General features: G+C 38.6%; 1 non-coding gene across 1 annotated transcript; it reads right to left on the bottom strand.

Annotated features, from left to right (window-relative positions):
• Positions 1-5,207: 5,207 nt before the first annotated feature.
• trnag-gcc (transfer RNA glycine (anticodon GCC)) lies at positions 5,208-5,278 on the bottom strand. The gene has a single exon. It is a non-coding gene; the product is annotated as a tRNA-Gly (tRNA).
• Between the last annotated feature and the right edge of the window lie 14,163 nt (positions 5,279-19,441).

Here is a 19,441-nt window from a genome sequence, read left to right as displayed (position 1 = left end):
GGACACCTCTGATGGAGGATGGAAATGTTACATAAGACTTGCACAATGGCTGCCAGAGGTACAATAAAGTCATTCTTCCGAGTGTCAAAAGGCTAAAACATGCTTTGTATTTTCATTAAAATCTGACAAACGGTAACAAAATGTATTCAGTTTTAAGTCTGTTCTGCTGGATACACATTTCTAACATAACAAATGGCTGTAAGTGCTGTGTATGGACCCATGTGCAGACCAGGTGATGCACATTGCAGATGTTCACTGCTGGGGGTTGATTTCCAAACCGCTAAATATCAAATTTGTCATTTTCTCCTCCTAGATCAGCTTGCCGTGGCAAAATGTTTTAAATGTCAGCATGATTGCAGAAAGCGCTTTCATTTCATGCTAGCAGTCGTTTCATACAAAAAGGGAATATATCCATTTTTTTCCTCCCCAAAGATGGAACTCTCATTTGCAATGAATGAATCACATAAGCTAGTGACACCCATGGGTCTTCATCTTGTTATGAGAAGCACAGGTGCATCATGCCTGCGGTATCACCCCTCCTCATCCATTGGTCGTCCACAGGCCGGTCGCCACTGGCAGCAGAGTGCGACAGGAGCAATCAGACAGAAAAAAACTAAAAAAATGGGGTTTATTGTGACAGTGTGGCTGTTCAATCGGAACACAGCTTTGGAACGAGCCTCTGATGGGCTACACAGCTCCTGTGTTTAGCCATCCCTTTGTAAATGTCATAGACAAAGCAGAAATGCCAGGCTTTGTGTTTTTCTGGCTGCCTCGTGTCCTGCAGCAGAACAAAAGGCAATATTTCCATAAACTCGGTGCTGATGTCCGTCACGCATGTGGCTTGGCAGGACAGACCATGTGTGACAGGAAAACAATTGCTTGATGGATTTGTCATGGTTTAAAAGGCATATGTTCGCCACTTAAATATCCCTGTCATCACAGGTTATCTAGTCTCTTATTATCGGTTACATTCATCTGTTCTAGCTTTGTACTGCTGATGGCTGCTGCCCTGCTGGCTGTTATACAGCTTTGTTTGAAATATACTGAAGTGCATCTTAAGGTGCTTGACTATAGTACATTTAGATGCAGCTCTTCTCACCAGATGTGAGGTTTATGTGTAAACAATAAGCTGTCTGGAGCTCGGTTTGGTTTTTGTCATTCTGAATCCTCTGAATTTGTACTTTTTGGCTTTGCACTTCAATTTTGAAGCCAGTCTATGCATGGAGTGGCCTTGGTGCTGAATTTAAATTCATTGCTAACATCTGCATTTTTTGTTTGTAACATTATTATGGAAATGTGGGTGGTGCAGAAAAACTTCAGTGGATGAGGTACAAGTATTTTTCCATTTTCAGCTTCTGTAAACACAAAACCAAACCAAACGTAAAACTGAAAATTGGGCAGTCAGGTGGAAGTTTCTCCGACAAACCAAGGCTGGTTCATGAACAAGAACAATGATGAAGTTCAAAATCTGTATCTTTTATGCCCTCATTGATATCCACTCACTTAGGGTCATGATTTCAGGTGTTCTTTTATTTTGTCACCTCGAGTTTATCAATATTTTATGTCTAACCATCTGAAATCAAATTGCGACAAATCCCTGCTTATTCAACAAATACAATAAAATTCAATAAAATGTTGTTACATAAGCACAGTTCCAGGTCTCTTCTGTAAAAAATTATACTTACCCAGCTGGTCAATTTCTCAGGTTTGGATGTAATTGTCAATTCTCGGACTAATTTTGCAGATCCACTGTTTGTTTTAGATCAGATGTCCTCATAAAAACTACATTGACAATATCAGATTTCACTGTGAACTGGTAACAGTCCTGAGGTCACCTGTGTGCAGGTGAAACGAGACAAAACATGCGTGAAAGCAGCACGGAGTTCACTAAGCACTGCACTTGGTGTGGAGGAAGTTTTGTATAGGGTATCACAACTTGATACTCATATGTAGGAGTTAGCATAATTAGCAGTTTTTGACTTGTAAATACCAATAACATCAACGTGCTCGTAGTCACTACAACTGCTGCAAAGGCCACATGCTGTGAGTGTGGAAGAAAAGTGGGAAATGCATGACTGTTCAAAATAGTAAAAATCTCATTTGTACTTGGATCATTTGTATTTGTAATTGGACCTGACTGTTAATCAGCCTCATAATAGACTTGACTCTGAGTAGTTTTCTCTTATTTTGTTATGCTATGTGATTACGTTGTGACCAGCGTCAAGCACCAAGGTCTAATAATACCGAGACCGTGAGACTCGTCAGCAGAGTAGCCTCTGTTGTCTTCAAGAGAAAAGCAAAGCTGTGCCATGTGAAGGACAGATGCTATTATAAGTTTGCATTCCTTTGAATCGTGGCCCAACCTCTGAACACGAGCCTGGTGTTCGAGCTCTTGCCTTTCAGCTGGAATATTCTCTTCTTTATTTATTCATCCTTACCCCTTTTATTCTTGAATAAATTACAAAGACAAGTACTGTTGCACCTTGACTGTTTTTACAACAGCTCAGTCAGATTTTCCACTGCAGTTTAAAAGGTAAATGGATATTAAACTGTCTACGGAGGGATCTCAGGTTGCATGTGGCTGGTACTGGTGTTACAGTCCACCTCCTCTATGTAGAGATGGCTTTTCGATTTCGATGTGTTAGTTCAAAATGGCCAAAATGTGCACAAACTAAATGTCCCTGACCTGAGAACCTGGCTCATGAAGTAGCTGTTTCATCTTCTCGATTTACAGGTCTTTGTGCTCTACAATGCATTGTGAGTCCTAACTAACAACAGGAAACTGGATCGTATCACACTGGTCCTCAGATCACTACACCGGCTTCCTGTTAGTCAAAGGATAGAGCTCAAAATCTTTCTCCTGGTCCACAAAACACTGAATGGTCTCGGACCAAAACACATCCTGGACTTATTAGTTCCCTATGAAACATCCAGAACTATCAGGTCATCAGGGACAGGTTTACTGTGTGTTCCCAGAACCAGAACCAAAAATAGTGAAGCAGCATTCAGCTATGATGCTCCTCACCTGTGGAACAAACTTCCTGAACACCTGAGGTCTGCTCAAACTGTCGACTCTTTAAATCAGGCCTGAAAACCACATTGTTTACTGCAGCTTTCTCTTAGATGCTCAGTCTGTTTTCTTGTCTTTTAATGCACTTTCATGATCTTGTTGTCTACTTTTATGTTCATTTCTATGATTTTAATGTGTCTACCTTTAAATAATTTTCTGAATTTATTACTTTGCCCTCGTAAAGCTCTTTGAACTGCCTTGTGTATGAATTGTGCTATACTAATAAACTTTCCTTGCCATTGAACTGTGCAGACTATGTCTCTCTGCTTAGGCCTTAGTGTTTGTTCCTCAAGGTGGACGAGCTCTTGCCTCAGCATGTAGCTGATCCTGAAGTGCTAAGGGATAGTACTTGTTAAAGATTTTTTTTCAGACACTCCCACAATGTAAAGAATAGCAATGTTGTAGTGGCACAGCTTGAATTCTATTATAAATCTCTTACAAAACGGCTTCTCCTCCCCAGGTTGATGAGCCCACGAACAAGCCTTTGTTCCCAAAAGCCCCGTTTAGAGCTGGTTAGGCTTTGGAGATCAGACTGTTCAGAAGAAGATAGAGCCTTATTCAGTATTATACACTGCTGACAGAATCGATTATCCACAGCTACTGTATAAGAGGCCACCTTGGAGGGAAGCGCTTTTGTTGTAAATGCTTCTGTGTATCAGCTTTCTGAAGGACATCTGTTATAAGTTGAAACGATGTGAGCTCTTTTAATGTTCCAGTTGAGCAAGATGGAGAAAGCACCATATTTTGGAAGATAAAGCACTCTAGGTGTATTGATTGATACAACAGTTGGCACTGGTTTGAATCAAAAGCTATAGTTTAAATGTTGCAAAACTTCTGAAAGAGGAAAATCACTGATTTAATTTGTCTCAGAAGTATACAAATTCAAGGAATGCTTTCGATTCTGGATGGTTTCCAGTCTGAATTTTTGGGCAGACTGATGAACCCATGAGGAGAAATGGATGAAAAATGCTTTCTTCTCTCTTTTCCATCCCTGTCCTCTTTCTCTCACGTCTGATGATTTAAGTCGGTACTGAAAATATTTATAGTCAGACAGCATGTGGTATTACTGATGACATCAATACTGCATGCTTGATTTAATTGACAACATACTAGCAAGTACCGGTTCAAAACTCTATTGATCTGGAAAAAAAGCAAAAACCTTGAAAACCAACATTTTCTTTATTAAGCCGAATGAGTAGATATATTACAAAGAAGGGGACTGTTGATTTGAAGTTGATTTTCTACTTTGGAATTCACACAGGCTGATAAAGGCATAGCTTCCTCCAGAATCAGTTTGCTCCTTTAAAACTAATCTGTAATCAGTTTCATTGTTGCATTGGCTACTAGAACAACAAAAGGGATGATCAATATTTTATTTTTCTGGTTAGTTCTGTTTGTAATGATCGTGCAAATTCATGTGCAACAGCCCATGTAAAACCTTTCTGTCAATTAGCATAATCACATCAACTGTAACCATGACAATAAAGAGTACTGGCTATAAACCCGAACCATAACATAGTACTTTACTTTGGAGAACTCACTGATGTATTACTTTTCCAATCGTATGATCTCCTTTCTTTTTTTTTATACAATTCCCTTTCTGTGAACACATTTATAAAAACTTGCTGACAATTTGTCCTCCTATAAAGAAAGAAACAAGGCAGATTTGATGCAAACAAAATCCTAAGTCCAAGAAAATGCATATACAGAGGCAGTAAAGTTACATTATTTTTTGGCATTTTAGCCTAAAGTTTAGCAAATACAGCCATATATTAAAAACTAAAGTTAAGTTATTAACATGTGTCAGAGCCTTATGGAGCTTTAAATCATAAATGCCCTGCAAAGTAGCTCTTTAATAATAAGATGTCCAATACAGGAGCAGACATCATATAACTACAGTAATGGCTGGAAAATACATCAGGGAAGGTTTCATTGATCCAGAAGTAGTGAGCAAATCAATCCTTTTTATAAATACTGTAATAGAAGTCAGTGGAACAGAGGAAGGCCACAAGAAGCAAATAAAAAGGTAAGTTTAGCGCAAAATAGCCACAAGAGAGCAGATGTTCATGTGAGGAAGACTGAAAAGTAAGGTGAAATACTTCGGGGGGGAGAAAAAAAAATCGAGGAAAAGCATATTTGCATTGGCCGGGAATCGAACCCGGGCCTCCCGCGTGGCAGGCGAGAATTCTACCACTGAACCACCAATGCTTACAGCACACCCTGTCGGATATGTGAAGTGAACACTTAACTATCCGCGAGTGCAGCGGAGTAACTGCACATTTTGATATTTTGAGTGAATGGTGTGAGGGAAGATAGAAACAGGAAAGCTCCATTTGTTGCCGGTCGTGTTGCAGTCTGCAGGTTATCAAGCTTTAACAGTCTGCAATGGTCTGATTGCAGCTGCATAGACGACTGAAGTGACTCGCAGTAACATGTAGTGTACACAGGTACATGAAGATTTCCATGTGGAGCCTGAGGGGGGATTTAATACAGGCTCACGTTGTTGGACTGATAGCAGGAAAATGATTGCATACTGAGCAACAAAGCATATATTGTAATTATATATATGAATATATATGAGAAACATGCTATCAGATGGCTTCGTCCATGTAAACACACTGCAGATGTTTTGTTTAGACACAATATATGCACACTATGCTAAAAAAAGTCAAGGATTGTGATCATGTTTTGTGCAGTTTTTTGTGAGATATACAGATTTTTTTCAAGCCAATCTCCACCTCACACCACAGCATCAGCAGATATAGAAGTTCCCTTGAGTGCTTTTATTGAGAAGTTGCTGTAACTAATAAAATATTTATGTCACCATCCAGTTAGAAATGATGAATGCAAATTGCATTTTTAACAATTGTTCCTGAGAATGTGACAGCGAAGCAGGGCGGACTGGCAGCACAAATAATTCCAAATTGATTTACTAAACATGTCTGTCATTTAATAAGTCATTAGTCAAAAAAAATACTTGATTGACCTCCAACTTGATCACATGAATAATGTATTGATCTCTAATTTACATTTAATACTTCATCTCTGATTGGATCTGAGCTGGTTCCTGCTGCTTCCTCCTCCATCCATGTCCATTTACTTGTTCAGTCATGTTCCTTTTGTTTGTGTAGAGCATTTAACAAATTACAGGGCTGGTCAGCAATTTATTATATCCCTGTTGGGCTTAATGTGAAATTGATTAAAAGTCTGTAAGAAATCAGATCAATCAAATTTACATGTTTATTTCACTCATTTACAGTTGAAGTTGACAACCATCTTTTTAAACACTTTACTCTGATAGAACTCTAAAATTCCAAGGTTAACAAAAACGCTTAGTTCGTTTAACTATTTAACAGCATGTAAACATGATGAGGCAGCTGCTCTGTAGTGTAGGTAGACAAGGATGTAAGTTCAATATAGAACTGGAAAAGTTTTGTTCATCTTGTCCTCTCTTGTTCTGCAAACAATGATACAATGATGTTAAAAGTATCAGTAAGAATTGACAGCTCCCCAGCTAATAATTCAAGAATGTCATCATCAGAGAAATGATGGAATCAGCTGCTTATCCTAATGATTTAAATGGTCTTTGTATGTTTAGTTACGTTAGGCTTTTTAAAATTATCTTTTGAAAAGCAGCTTCTTGTGGCCATGCAAATAACGACAGTTTTCTTTTAGAAAAAAGGCTGAGGATGCTGACTTCGGTTTTTATCTCACTGTTAGCCAAGAGCTGCTTTAACTGTTTCAAGCGCTCATATAAATAACATGATATTATCATATGATAGAACTGTCATATGGGTTGTTTTGTGAGGCATAACATACAGACACGAGAACTCGTCGGAATTGTCTCCTTTTGTGGTGCAGAACTACTAAGAACTGAATGTCTGAGTGAACTAAAGTACTCACTACAACATGTGTGAACGCTAACTGGGACAATTCTTTCCACCGCCACCTTTCTAACTGACATGACATGAACATTTTACAATCAGCTCCTTTGTTTCTTGCTGAGGAACATCTAATTTTGCACCATTCTCTTTTCCAATATTGACTCTCTGTCTGTGCTCTTCAAAGGTAAACAGAGTAATTATTCTGTTCCTCATAGAAAGTCGATGATTTACTGCTTCACAGCTAACTATGCTTGTTTAAACCGCTGAAAAAACTCCAGTCAATAAGGTATTCTTGTTGGTAGTTATTTAGTTATATCTGCACAGATGTATGAAACATGAACTAAACCAAAAGTGGTTTCTCTCCTTAGCCAGTGTCCTTTATGGCTACAAAGTCAAGAGTTCAAATGCTTCACTAAAACCTGACATCTCTTTCATCTCCCTCTTCTTGCTCTGCCCTTGAAGTGAAGATGGTGGGCTTTTTCTTTTGGAAAGCCCACAAGGCAGGCATGCAACTTTGATGTTTTCTCTCTGTCTCACATCTGAGAGACCTCAAGTTCAGAGAAAATGGCTGGAGAGTTGACAGCTGAGATACGCAGAAAAGACAAGTTAAGAGTCCTGTCAATTGGATAGCACTGGACTTAAGATGTGAAATGAAATTTTAAATGAGAATTAATACACAAGTGGACCAACTCTAAAGATTACGGTGATTCATTGGAATCACAGTGAATTTTCTTAACAGACATAAGCATCATCTTAACAATGAGGGCTCCAGTTGAGGTTTATGTAATTTAACTAACCTAGCTTCATCTATGCCCCAAGTGCATAGTGTTCTGTCTGCAAAACAGACAGAACAAGAAATCTCTGTTTTAGCTTTGTCTATGCATTCTACCTGCTGGTTAATAGAAAAAATAGGATTCTAACTTCTATTCCTGTTGCAAGGACTTCTATGCAGCTTTCCATATGAAGTAGGATCCATCACTTTGGTCACCATGACACTTGTGGATGTGACAAAACTACAAGTAGAAACAACTGGACACAACTCTAGTGTTCTGAGCATGTAGGTAAAAGAATAGAGGGCTGAAGTTGGCTTACATCACTGCTACTATGATGAGGATATCAAAAGGACAGGAAAATGGCACTTGTTATGATTTCTGAATGTAACCAATCAGCATTTGTGTCCTCCACATTTTAAACTACATCAACTACTACATCGACTTGTATAGATTGATTTTCTAGAGATGTAAGGATCAAGAATGTGTCTAAAATGTGTTCATACCTGTTATGAATGGCCACATTTAGAGGAAAGCCTGCCATCATAGTCTCATCAAGGCAGCATCACTCTTCCTCCCTGATCTCTCATCAAGAGTCGCCTGCCTTTGTTGCCTCAAAACGGTAAATTGCTGAAATGTGGATAATGGCACACACTTTTAGAGGGTCTCCGGGGTATTAGAGGAATTGCACTTGTAGAAGAAGTTGTATAAAAACTGGAGAAAAGTAGAACCTAAGAGAAACGTCCAAAACATATTTACAAGTGTTATACATCTATGGGGTTATTGTTGTAAAGCTATTCAAAGAAAGCATGCAGACCTATTTTCCAAAGTTTCAGATGTTGTTTGTTAGGACTGTCATCGTCATCGTCATTGTCGTCGTCGTAGACGGAGGTTTTCACTTCAAAAGAGCCACAAAGTCTGCATGAGTGTAATGAAAAGTTTGCTGTGGGATTTCAAGTTTCAATAACAACAATATACATAAAATACAACGTGACAGCAAAATATAAAACCTCCAGTCATCATCTTTCAATTCAAGTTATATCAGTAACATCTCCACCCTCCATTGGAGGCGAGTTCCTACAGTATCAAACTGCTTTTGTTTATATATTATGATAAATAAATGGAACACACACTCTTCCTATTCATCACCAGTCTTGTTCCTCAGTGAATTCATAACCATGAACAGACAATCCATCATGCCTCCCATCCGGCTGAGGTCTCCTGAGAAATTTGCAGCTTTGCACTTGATTGGTCATCCTCTCTTTGTGTATTCGTGTATCATTACGTTGGCTAGAAAATACAGCTGCATGTGCAAAATAAATGTGTTCTCAGTGAATGCATATTCGTTTAAGCATTGTGTGAGTGTTTGTGTAAAGTCTCATTGTTCTCAGCCTTTTGTCTGTGATAATGAGCCGTTTTGTTCTCAGTGTTTTTGTCATCAGTCATCCATCAGCCCTGTCTCCTACCTAATAATTCATATCTGGTGTTGTTTCCATCAAAAAACAGACAGCGATGCCTATTCATTGGGCAGCATTTACATTACAAACACCACGCTGTCTTTGAGGTAGCTTCGTGGCACTAAATCCCCAAATCCTTTCAAATTTATTAGAAAGAGTCTTATTGTTTTTCCTAGATTAGTGGCAACTCATCTCAGACTTCATCCAGATCTGAAATTAAGACTAACAACTAAACAGAGACCAGATTAAGCATTGTACTAGAAGGGATTCATGATCAAGTAAAATCTTTTCCTTCAATGTATGATTGAGCATTGAGTAATTTGAAGTTTAATTTGATTATTTGCATAAATTATACCTTTTGAGCAAAAAAATTCAGCTGTTTTGTTTGTGAAAATTTATATTTTTGTCATGATACCCCCCTATAAATGTGAACAGCATCTCCCTGGAGCCTGGTTGTTGTGCTGTGTACATGTTGTGGGCAGAAGCAGGCAGCTCTGCAGTGGAGAACACTCTCAGCACGGAGGTGGCAGAAAGGCAGAGCACTATTTGGCAAGAACATAACGTCTCTGGGTACGCTTCAGGGTACTCTGCTACCAGTGGAGCAGCTTCTGGCTGAGTGGTGTAAATGAAAAGATTTTTAGTTCAGCGTATTCCATATCACACAAGGCACAGCAAGGTTGTTTGTTTATCATCCATTTAACAAGGCAAATTGAAATGGAATCGCTTTCAAGATATTAGGTGTGTAAATCATCAAGACAGGTTGTAAAAAATGCAATATATTCGGTTTTTATTGCCACAGTGGCAGCTATATGCTGTATTGACACTGACATTGCCACATAAGCCCTTGAAACATAGCAAGGGCTATAAAGGTGGAGATTAACTCCCTCAGCTTGAATGGTTTATCTTTTATTGGGACTGTTTTGGTTTTCAGACCACAGCTACAGTTTAATCAACTGGTCATGCCAGTGTTGACAAACCTGACCTCGTTCCCAGTACATCAAATACTGTCACGTTGTCAAAGCCGCTGGGTTCCGAGAGATATGCACAAAAAATATACAGAATATATCCTATTTGCACCCTACAAGTTGTGTCCTTTTCCACAGTGTAAGCTGTTCCATTCCCAGTGATGCTATTCCAAACACCCCAGTGTTTGGAATAGCATCCCCATCGTCCTGGCATGATATCCCTATTTTCCGAACTGGAATTCTGAATGGATGGCTGGTTTTAGTCTTTTGAGAATCAAGAGAAAGAATGACCTGACTGGCTCTATGGGCAGCCAAAAAAGACACTGCAACTGGGCAATGTTCGCAGCCATCCTACATTGTGCTTTGGCTTTGATGGCAATATGAGGCCAACAGACATGTAGGAGGTTCTCTAGATTGAAAGAGTCCCATATGGAGAGTGGAGGGGATGAGACAGCATAAGTTGTAAGACATTTACTCAAGAGATGAAAAGTCATGCCCTGTTTTGGACCAATATTTTAGTTTAGCTTCATCTTGTGACTCACATTTCATTTTCACTTGCTGTTTTGTGAAGTTGAAGCATCAAAACTAGTCAGTAAAAGACTGTGGTTTGGATTAAAATACAGCCTTTCACAACATTAACCCCATCTTACAAGGAGAGGCAGTGACAACACCATCATTTGGCAACAGATTTGTAATGTCTATTTCTGATGTTCAGTGAATTTAAAGGTCTATGAACAGCCCTGCAAGTTAAATAAATTATCAAGCGTGTTCAAATGGGCAAACAAAGGGGTCCTGACAAAGCGGCTGTATGAGACCCAACCTGCAAGCCTCATCTGCCAGGTAGATCGGTAGATTACTTGGGTAAGAAAAGATAAACATTTTTGCTCATCAAAAATAAAAATATGCCCACATTGAAAAAAAAAAACACAACCATTTTTTTCCCAGTTGTATTTGGAGAAACATTTTTAAGATTCTAAAACTGTTCAAGTTGGAATAGACTAGCTACTATTTTTTTTGTTGTTGTTTTTGTGGTACATCTTGTCATACCTGCTTATGAAAGATACATGAAAATAACTAAATGTTTTATATTAGGCTATTCCCTGAAAGTAAAGACAAATATATAAGAATATGTTGCAACACTAGTTCAAATCAGAACAGTTAGACCTTAATTTAAGTTACTCTACAGAATAATAGGTCTTGGGAAGAATGTGGTCTCTGTCTGCTCCTCTGAAGCTCCCTGTATAAACTCTTATGTCTTTGTAAAGGTAGACTGTTTTTCATTCCACATTTCTACATTAATGTATTCTCCCTGAACAATTACTTTTATCTGCACGCGGCGCAGACAGCAAACCTCACTCACAGCTTCTACTTTTTGTTCTTCCTACTTTTTCCCGCTGAGGGAAAGCTGGAAAAGCAGCTGTGACTTCAAACACCACATTCATGCTCAGAAGTAAAGAGGAGGGTGGTTAAATGAGAAAAAAAATAAGAAGAGCACAGTTCTGAAGTTGGGGGGGAAATAAATTGAGAATAGACGTGGCTAACTATCACCGAAGCCTATCAGTGTTCAAACTCAATGTGTTCACCACCTTTGTTTCATTCTAAACACTTGAATATGTCAAAACAGGGGGTGTTTTGAAGTAAGAACCTTGTTAAAGCTCAGTTTTCATGTACTGTGTGTAATGAGGGAAAGACGATCACCTGTTTGTGGCTCTAAAAACTGAAATAAAGAGGTAAATAAAGGGAGCTTTGTCCAGGTTTGACAGGAACCCACCAAACATAAGCGTATACTCAAACAACATATAGCGTGTACAAGCGCTGCTAAATGGCTAGAGTGTTGTGCAATAACACTGTTTGACGTGCTGCAGGGCCTGGCTGGTTGACCGAAGGTAATGGCTTCAGAAGCGTACAGAATATGGAGGTACGGTTGCTGGTAATCCCGTCGGGAATTGGAGCCATTATGGAGATGTAGGCGGCAGTGCCCTTGGCCAGCTCTGCAATGTGGCGAGTGACCTCTAAGCGCAGTCAAGGCAATTAATAGCAAATGAAATCCACGGAAAGGAGCTGATTGGATTATTTTGGTCGCCTCTGCATTGAGGGGTTTTTTTTTTTTTGGCAGGGTGAAATGAGAAGAGAGATATGGCTTGGGGAGCTGCAGCGCACATAGAGGGAAACCTATTTTTGCCCCAATTACTGTGCTGTTACTGTCTGTGTCTTTTACTAGACAGACGGGAGGGAATACACCATGATATAGCTCTCAAGGTAAGCACACAGACTCGCTGTGTTGTCCTCCGTCTGTAGGCTTTATGCTACTAAAACATCAAACCATCATCAGACTTCAAAAGGTCTGTGTTGTCATCAGAGAGAATTCCTCGCCAGGTGTACTGACTCCGACTCCCTCTCATGTGCCCTCTTATGCCGTCACCTGAACATCCCCTTCAAATCTAATCCTCCTTTATCTCGAGCAAAAACAAAATAATAAAGCCTAAAATGTGACACATTCACCCATTTTGGCTGAAACTAAAGCCACTCTGCGTACAAACACAACCCAATGCAGCTCATGTGACATTGGCAGAATGATCAGGGTCAACACTTACAGCCTCCCTCCTGTTTTCCATCTGTAGCTTCTTCTCAAAATTCCCCCTTACTTAGTTTAAAGAGTTCATCTTTGAAATATTTATGCTGCCTTTAGTTAGGGGTGCATCTTAAGGGCATTTATTCAAACCCCTACTGAGCTAAACTTCAAAAGCATGCATATGTAGCATGTTATTTACTTTTACAAACCTATTTGCATATGCTTCCGTATATTTATTTAGCATTAGATTCCAATATAGCAGTATGTTTTGCATTTCACTGGACTGGTGGTGGCTTTCACAAAGCAGGGAGGTTGAATGTACAGGTGGTGAATATTTCATGACTTGAATGCTGATGTAAATGAGTATATTTGTCTTTTTTACTATGAGATCATGCATGCTTCAAAGCCAAACACAGATGTTCAAATTTGCAGAGCCGGAATGACGTGCGGAATGTTATACAGTAAAAGCTGGGTACCTTGAATGTCACAGGAGATATATTCTAAATGATGACCATCATATTTAGCACGGCCGCTGGCCTCTCTGTGTTACTCTCTCGTTTGCATGGTGCATGCCTAGAAAGCCAATTCTGCTGAGGGGAAGCGCTTATGCTTCTGAAGTGGCTATTACTCAGTGCAGTGTTTAGAATCTCAAGATTAGATATGACAATGACAACAATGACTAGTTTTCAAATAACAGCAAGAGCTAAGGTTTGGTTAACAACTCTCCTCTGTTAGTGAGCATCCAGAGATTTACTCACTCTGTTTATACAGTAGGTGAGTATTGGATGACTCACTGCGTTTACACATATTCTACCAGTTGGTCCAGAGATTCACACTGGTGTTTGTCCAGGGAAAGATCATTTTGTGTTACCTTCAGAGCACAGCTGGCATTTGTGGGTCAAGAGCTGAGTGACTATTCCTGTAGAAATCCCTGAAGAGACACCCTCAGAGACAGTGGCCATCTGGATAAAGTAGAAAAGGAGGAGAACCCTGGTTGTGCTTTTTCAAAACAGTTACTCAAAAGCGTGTTTTAGTGCTTTTTTGACAGTACCTAGGGATGTAATATTGCTTCAACATGTCTTTTATATTAAAAATTCACGTTGTCCTCTAGCCTCTTGTAAACAGTGTTGCTATGTGCTTTTTAAATTGGGATATTTTTGAGTGGACTACTTATCAAGAAAATAATAACAGAGAATTTGGCAGGATATGTTGTGTCTCTGCATAAGCCTGTAAATAAAGCTACAAAATTATTGACAGATGGTATATAAAAGATGAACATAGCCACTGTAACACTAATCGCTGGCTTGTGGATGACATTTTTGAAGCCTTGATTTTGGAATTTGGCCATTGCTTTTTGAAATTGGACGTAGTCTGACTGAAAAACCTGAAGACAGTATGAATATGGCAGCAGTCTGTCAGTTACAAGGTATTCCCACCCTGAAACATGCCATGCTTTATTGTCTATTTTCTTCTAAATAGTACCGTAATGTATAAAATGAACATCATGCTGTATTTAAGGAGATATGAAACTATCAATCGAAACTAAAAACTAATTCTGAAAAAGTTTACAGAAGGAACAAATCAAGGAAGAAGCATGGCCAGTTTCTCATAGACTTCTATACAATTGGACTTCTTTTCTCAAACAGTGGAGTTGCCCCCTGCTGGCCATTAGAAAGAATGCAAGTTTAAGTCAATTCTGAATTGACTCGGAGGCTACGTTCATCTTTTATTACACAATGAACACAGCAAACACAACTGGGAATATTTCAACCCAGTCTCCACAAAATTACTTTCCTAAACAACTAAACTGCATTCTCAGTTATATTTTGAGAAAACACATGCTTTCTGTAATGTTTCACAAATACATTTCTAATCAACATATCTTTGATTTTACTGCTTCACTGCTCCTTCTTATCAGTCAGTCAATCATATCTTAGAATTGGTGGGACTTGTAACCCTGGTAACCCAGAAATTTAAGGAGACATGTAACGAAATGGTTGTATTTTGACCCAAACCATGACATTTTTTCGAACACAAACCACATAATTTTGGTGTCAGACCTAAACCACTCTTCTGGCTTGTAAAAGTGTCTAACAAAGCATGAAAGTTTTCTAAGCATAAACATGTGGTTTTTGTGCCTAAACCCAACCAGAAAGTGAGTGAAAACAAAAGTAAACGACCACATAATGGACTCAAGTCCATCACAGGACATAAACTCTTCTAGGTGAAAGTCTGGTCACTGGTTCATGCCACCATCTACCCTCCTACCTCCCAATCAGGGATTCTTACTTTTTCAAACTGGCCACCTTTCCCACCATGTGACAGTTTAGAAACTATGCTTATTTCAAGACAAAATTACATTTCCTCTCAAAACATATTTGAGAATGCTGTTTAGATGTAAAGGAATGTCCTGGCACTTGCTTAGAGAGGATCTGACCTGAGGTGAAGTGAATAATTATCTATGTCCTCATTATACACACACCCTAAACCATCTGTGGGGGTGAGAGTCACAAAAGCTAGCTGCATGAAGGCGTGTATTCCATCGTGAGAAGACAAAATGCAAAGAAATATACAACAGTTTGGGAGATTAAAAGCTCACATCAATGATTTACAAAAACAGGAAACAAACATTTTACAATGTGCAAGTTGTGTGTGAGCTGTGAATTACTAAGTTGTTGCAGTCTTGAAAGAGTAAACTTGTTAAGGCGTAGGAGGAAAGTTTAGGCGCATGCATCAGGGCTGTAATTATGTTTCTACAACTCATCAACACTCTGCATATAGCCTTGGGAGGAAGATGTGAGAAAACTGATGAAGGACTATCCCTCCCCAGTCACTTGTTCACTGCATACATTTGCATAAAGTTCTCTTTTACTCACTGTAACCCTCGAATGTTTAGCCTCAGAGTTTCATCTTTGAAATCAATAACAGTAGAAGGAAGTCAAGCATTCAATACCCATTTAGTTTTTCCTACAATCTGAAAGTCATGAAATAAGGGTTTGTGGATCACTTCGGCGTGATATTTCATACTGACAGTCTGAAATGAATATACCAAAAACAGACATAAACATCTTGGAATTAAGTTACTTTGCTGTTCTTCAGGACAGACAAATGGTTATGTTTCACTGCGACTGGTTGTTTTGAACAGACTAAATGTACATATCATAAAGCACGGATACAAACAGATTTTTGGCTTTAATTCCTGAAAAAATAAAAATAAACCTTCCTTTCGGTTCATGTTTAGTAGTGACAGTCAGAAGTTATTGAAGTGTGGGCGAATTAAAATAAACCAAATACAAAAACGTACTAATTTAGCAGCATTCTGCTATATTCTGGTGGGATTAATATTTCCAACATAAGTTTGGGAGTTTGAACTTTGATTACTCTAGGGACAACAAGCATTTACTTAAACATCACCGTGCAGAAACACATTACATTATTATTATAATTAGAGGGAAGCCTTAAAAAACGTAGTTTTAATATTAATATTGGTTCTGATGTGGTTAAAATAAAGCCATTACATTATTCACATCATCACTGGAAGTTTTGCTGATGAATATTTTATACCAAACTGAAAGTCAAACAATTTAGAGAGCGGGTGAAAAGGAACATACTAATTAAAGTACTTCAGCAATTCACTCAGCATTAATAGTAAATATATCAGATGGCAAATTAAGTTTTGCTCTCCATATTAACTGATTGATGTTTGTAACATGCTATTCTATTATTGTCAGAAATGAAAATTATGTGATTAAGGGACCAGACTAAGTCACCAGAAATAAAAATGCATCATGAAGGTAGTTTCAAACTGTAATCCACTTTGCTGCAGGTGTTTTAGTACCTTTAAATTTCTATACAGTTAGTGTAAATGAATGTGTTCAGAATTTATTATATAACTTTTTTTTAAAACACATTTTCAGGAGCTCTCATCTCATGTTGTGAAGTTGACCCTCTTACGGCAACAGCAGGGTGAGAATTACTTCTGTGAGCTCCTGCGTGAGATAAAGAAAAGCTAATTTTCATCATTAACTGTAATTTGTGTTTCATTCATTCTGACAGCTGGATGAGAATAAGGAGGTAGAGGCCCATAAATCAATCCACCTGGGAGGGTGTCTCAAGACAAACAGCGCTTTCATGGCCAATGCAGTCACAATGCTACATTGGTTGGATAAGGGACAAAGCCACAAGGAACATTTAGTCATTTTCATTCAGTCTGGAGTCTGGAATGATGGCAATAACACAACCTTGTACAGACCAAAACAGGCCTCACATCCAGATAAAGATGCTATTGATGGTGTTCAACTGCATCACTGCAGCACAGCAGCACAGATGCTGTTGTTACTGGAAATCATCAACAAATGCATAAGCCATTTGGGATTATATTGGTTTGGTGGTAAAGCAGTATATAGAAATGCATCACAATCATCAAATTACCAAAAAACAGACTGAACACTTGCAAGGATGACATCCATATCTTTTAATAAAATTATAGTATATCCACAATTATCAAAGATGTCATGTTCACGAGATGAGTGTTCTCATTATGAAACGCTAATCTTATAATTACAACACAAACAGCTATACAACTGAAGGCTTAAAATTGAGTCGAGGCTAAAGGATAGAAATAAAAGGATGTAAAAATTTAAATCAATGTTTTTTTAACTTATTTTGTGTATGTATATCTATCTATCTATCTATCTATCTATCTATCTATCTATCTATATATATATATATATATATATATATATATATATATATATATATATATATATATATATATATATATATATATGCAAAATGATAAGTCCTCCACAGGCTATGACAAGCCCTAAAGCAGGGCTATTCAATTAAAAATTGACTAGGGCCGGATTTTCCGACGAAGAACATGAGCTGGGCCGGATGTTTTTAGCAGACAGTGAGCAAAGTTAACCATTTAAAATAAACACAAACAGATAACAAACACACTGGATGTTTATAAACGTATTGCCACGTCCAAAAGGACATAAACACAATAGAAGAGCAGTACTTAAACTAAACCTGTGCTGAAATACTGCTTCTTTAAATTTTACATTTCAAACACACAACTTCAACACATTTTGATAGGTAAATATAAGCACAGGTTAAGGTGCATATGAACATAAAAACTAAGTGCTGATTAGAAACACCATCTTTTGTTTTGGTCACATCTCAAAGTGCATTAAAAAGTAACTTGCTTAACAGTAACTTTTCAGAACTTGAGACATTTTTCTTCTTTTGAAATAACAAAAAACAGAGTTTGTCCCTGTTCATATTTGGTCTCATCTGAGACAGTCACATCTTCAGTGCATATAATCAAAAAAATAAACAGTAGGCACAGTGATAGTTACTATCCCTTTGAAACGAAATAAAGCTGACATCAAAGTGCATAATAAAGTGCAACTAAGTGAAATAACTGTCAAAACAAAATGTCTTTCTTAAATATTAAACTTATCATAAGTGAACAGAAAATAGTCACATAAATACATAAAACTACCTTTAGTGTCTGCTACAGCACGCTGCTTTGTTGCACTTACCATGTCTCGAAGACATCTGTGGCGAGAATGTTTGACGTGTCAGACCTGTTTGATAGCAGATGTCACACTCGTCTTAACTTTATCGTCCGTTAAAACTTCATCCACGACAGCCAACATGCAGTCCTTCACAGTTTCTGAGTCTGTGAACGGCCTCTTTTTCGTGGTCCTTTCCTGAGCTGTGCAGGTCCGCTTCATTGTAGTACAGCTCCGGTTGTAAGATGCAGTAAAACTTTGAATTATAGCCGCTCTCTCATGACATCCCTCGGGAAAGTTTGTCCGAAACGCGGCATGTTTTTCCAACGTGGTGTCTTCGGACATTATAATCTTTCAGCGCTGCAAAGCACTCGTTGCAGAGTAAACACATTGGTTTGGCGTTCGGACTTGGTGGTAAATACATAAATACTTGTCAGTCCACGCAGGATTAAACCGACGGTTTTCCTCGCCGATTTGTCCTTTCAGGACAGAAAAAGACATGCTGCTATTTTCGCCTGTATAGAACCGCTAATGTTAACTTTTCAAACGCGTCTCCTCAACGCAAGGCATTGTGGGTTAGTTGCTAGGTTACGGTATGTGTTGCATTCAATGTTTGCAATAATGTTGGAATTTTTGTAAGAACTTGTCAGTGTTACTGAAAGATGTTTTTCTGTTCTTCTCGGACCCAAGTCCCAATCACTCGGCAGTTGCTTTAGGGCCACTCGAGGGTTGCTTTCGGGCCGCATGTGGCCCGCGGGCCGCTAATTGAATAGGGCTGCCCTAAAGGTTAAATTAAATTTCTCCACTCTATCGTTATTGTCTTAATAGGACACACAATTTGCATTGACCACTGTCTCCACATAACTGGACAAGAATGGTAAGTTAGAATTAGGAAGGAGATTATTTAGGTTGGATTTGTCAAGTTTAGGGTTTTTAATGAGAGAATGGACTATTGTGAGTTTTAAAAAGAAGGGAACAGTTACTTTTGAATTTTGCTCCCACAGTGTCCAATATGTGCTTTCGGAAGTGAGTGGGAGCAAAGTCCATGGAGATGGTGGACTTTGAATGAGTGATTGTGTTCTAAATGTGGGACAAAGGTACTGGCTGAAACTCATTAAGGCTGGCAGAGCAGACAGGCACCAGAGAGGTCTCGTGAGTGGGCGGTGAAGTTGTAGATCGTATGCGATCAATTTCAGATTTT

The sequence above is a fragment of the Amphiprion ocellaris genome, chromosome 13 (assembly GCF_022539595.1).
Source record: "Amphiprion ocellaris isolate individual 3 ecotype Okinawa chromosome 13, ASM2253959v1, whole genome shotgun sequence".
In the NCBI taxonomy this organism is placed as follows: domain Eukaryota; kingdom Metazoa; phylum Chordata; class Actinopteri; family Pomacentridae; genus Amphiprion; species Amphiprion ocellaris.
The sequence above is the reverse complement of the archived record's forward strand: the minus strand, read 5'-3'. Positions and strand labels throughout refer to the sequence as shown.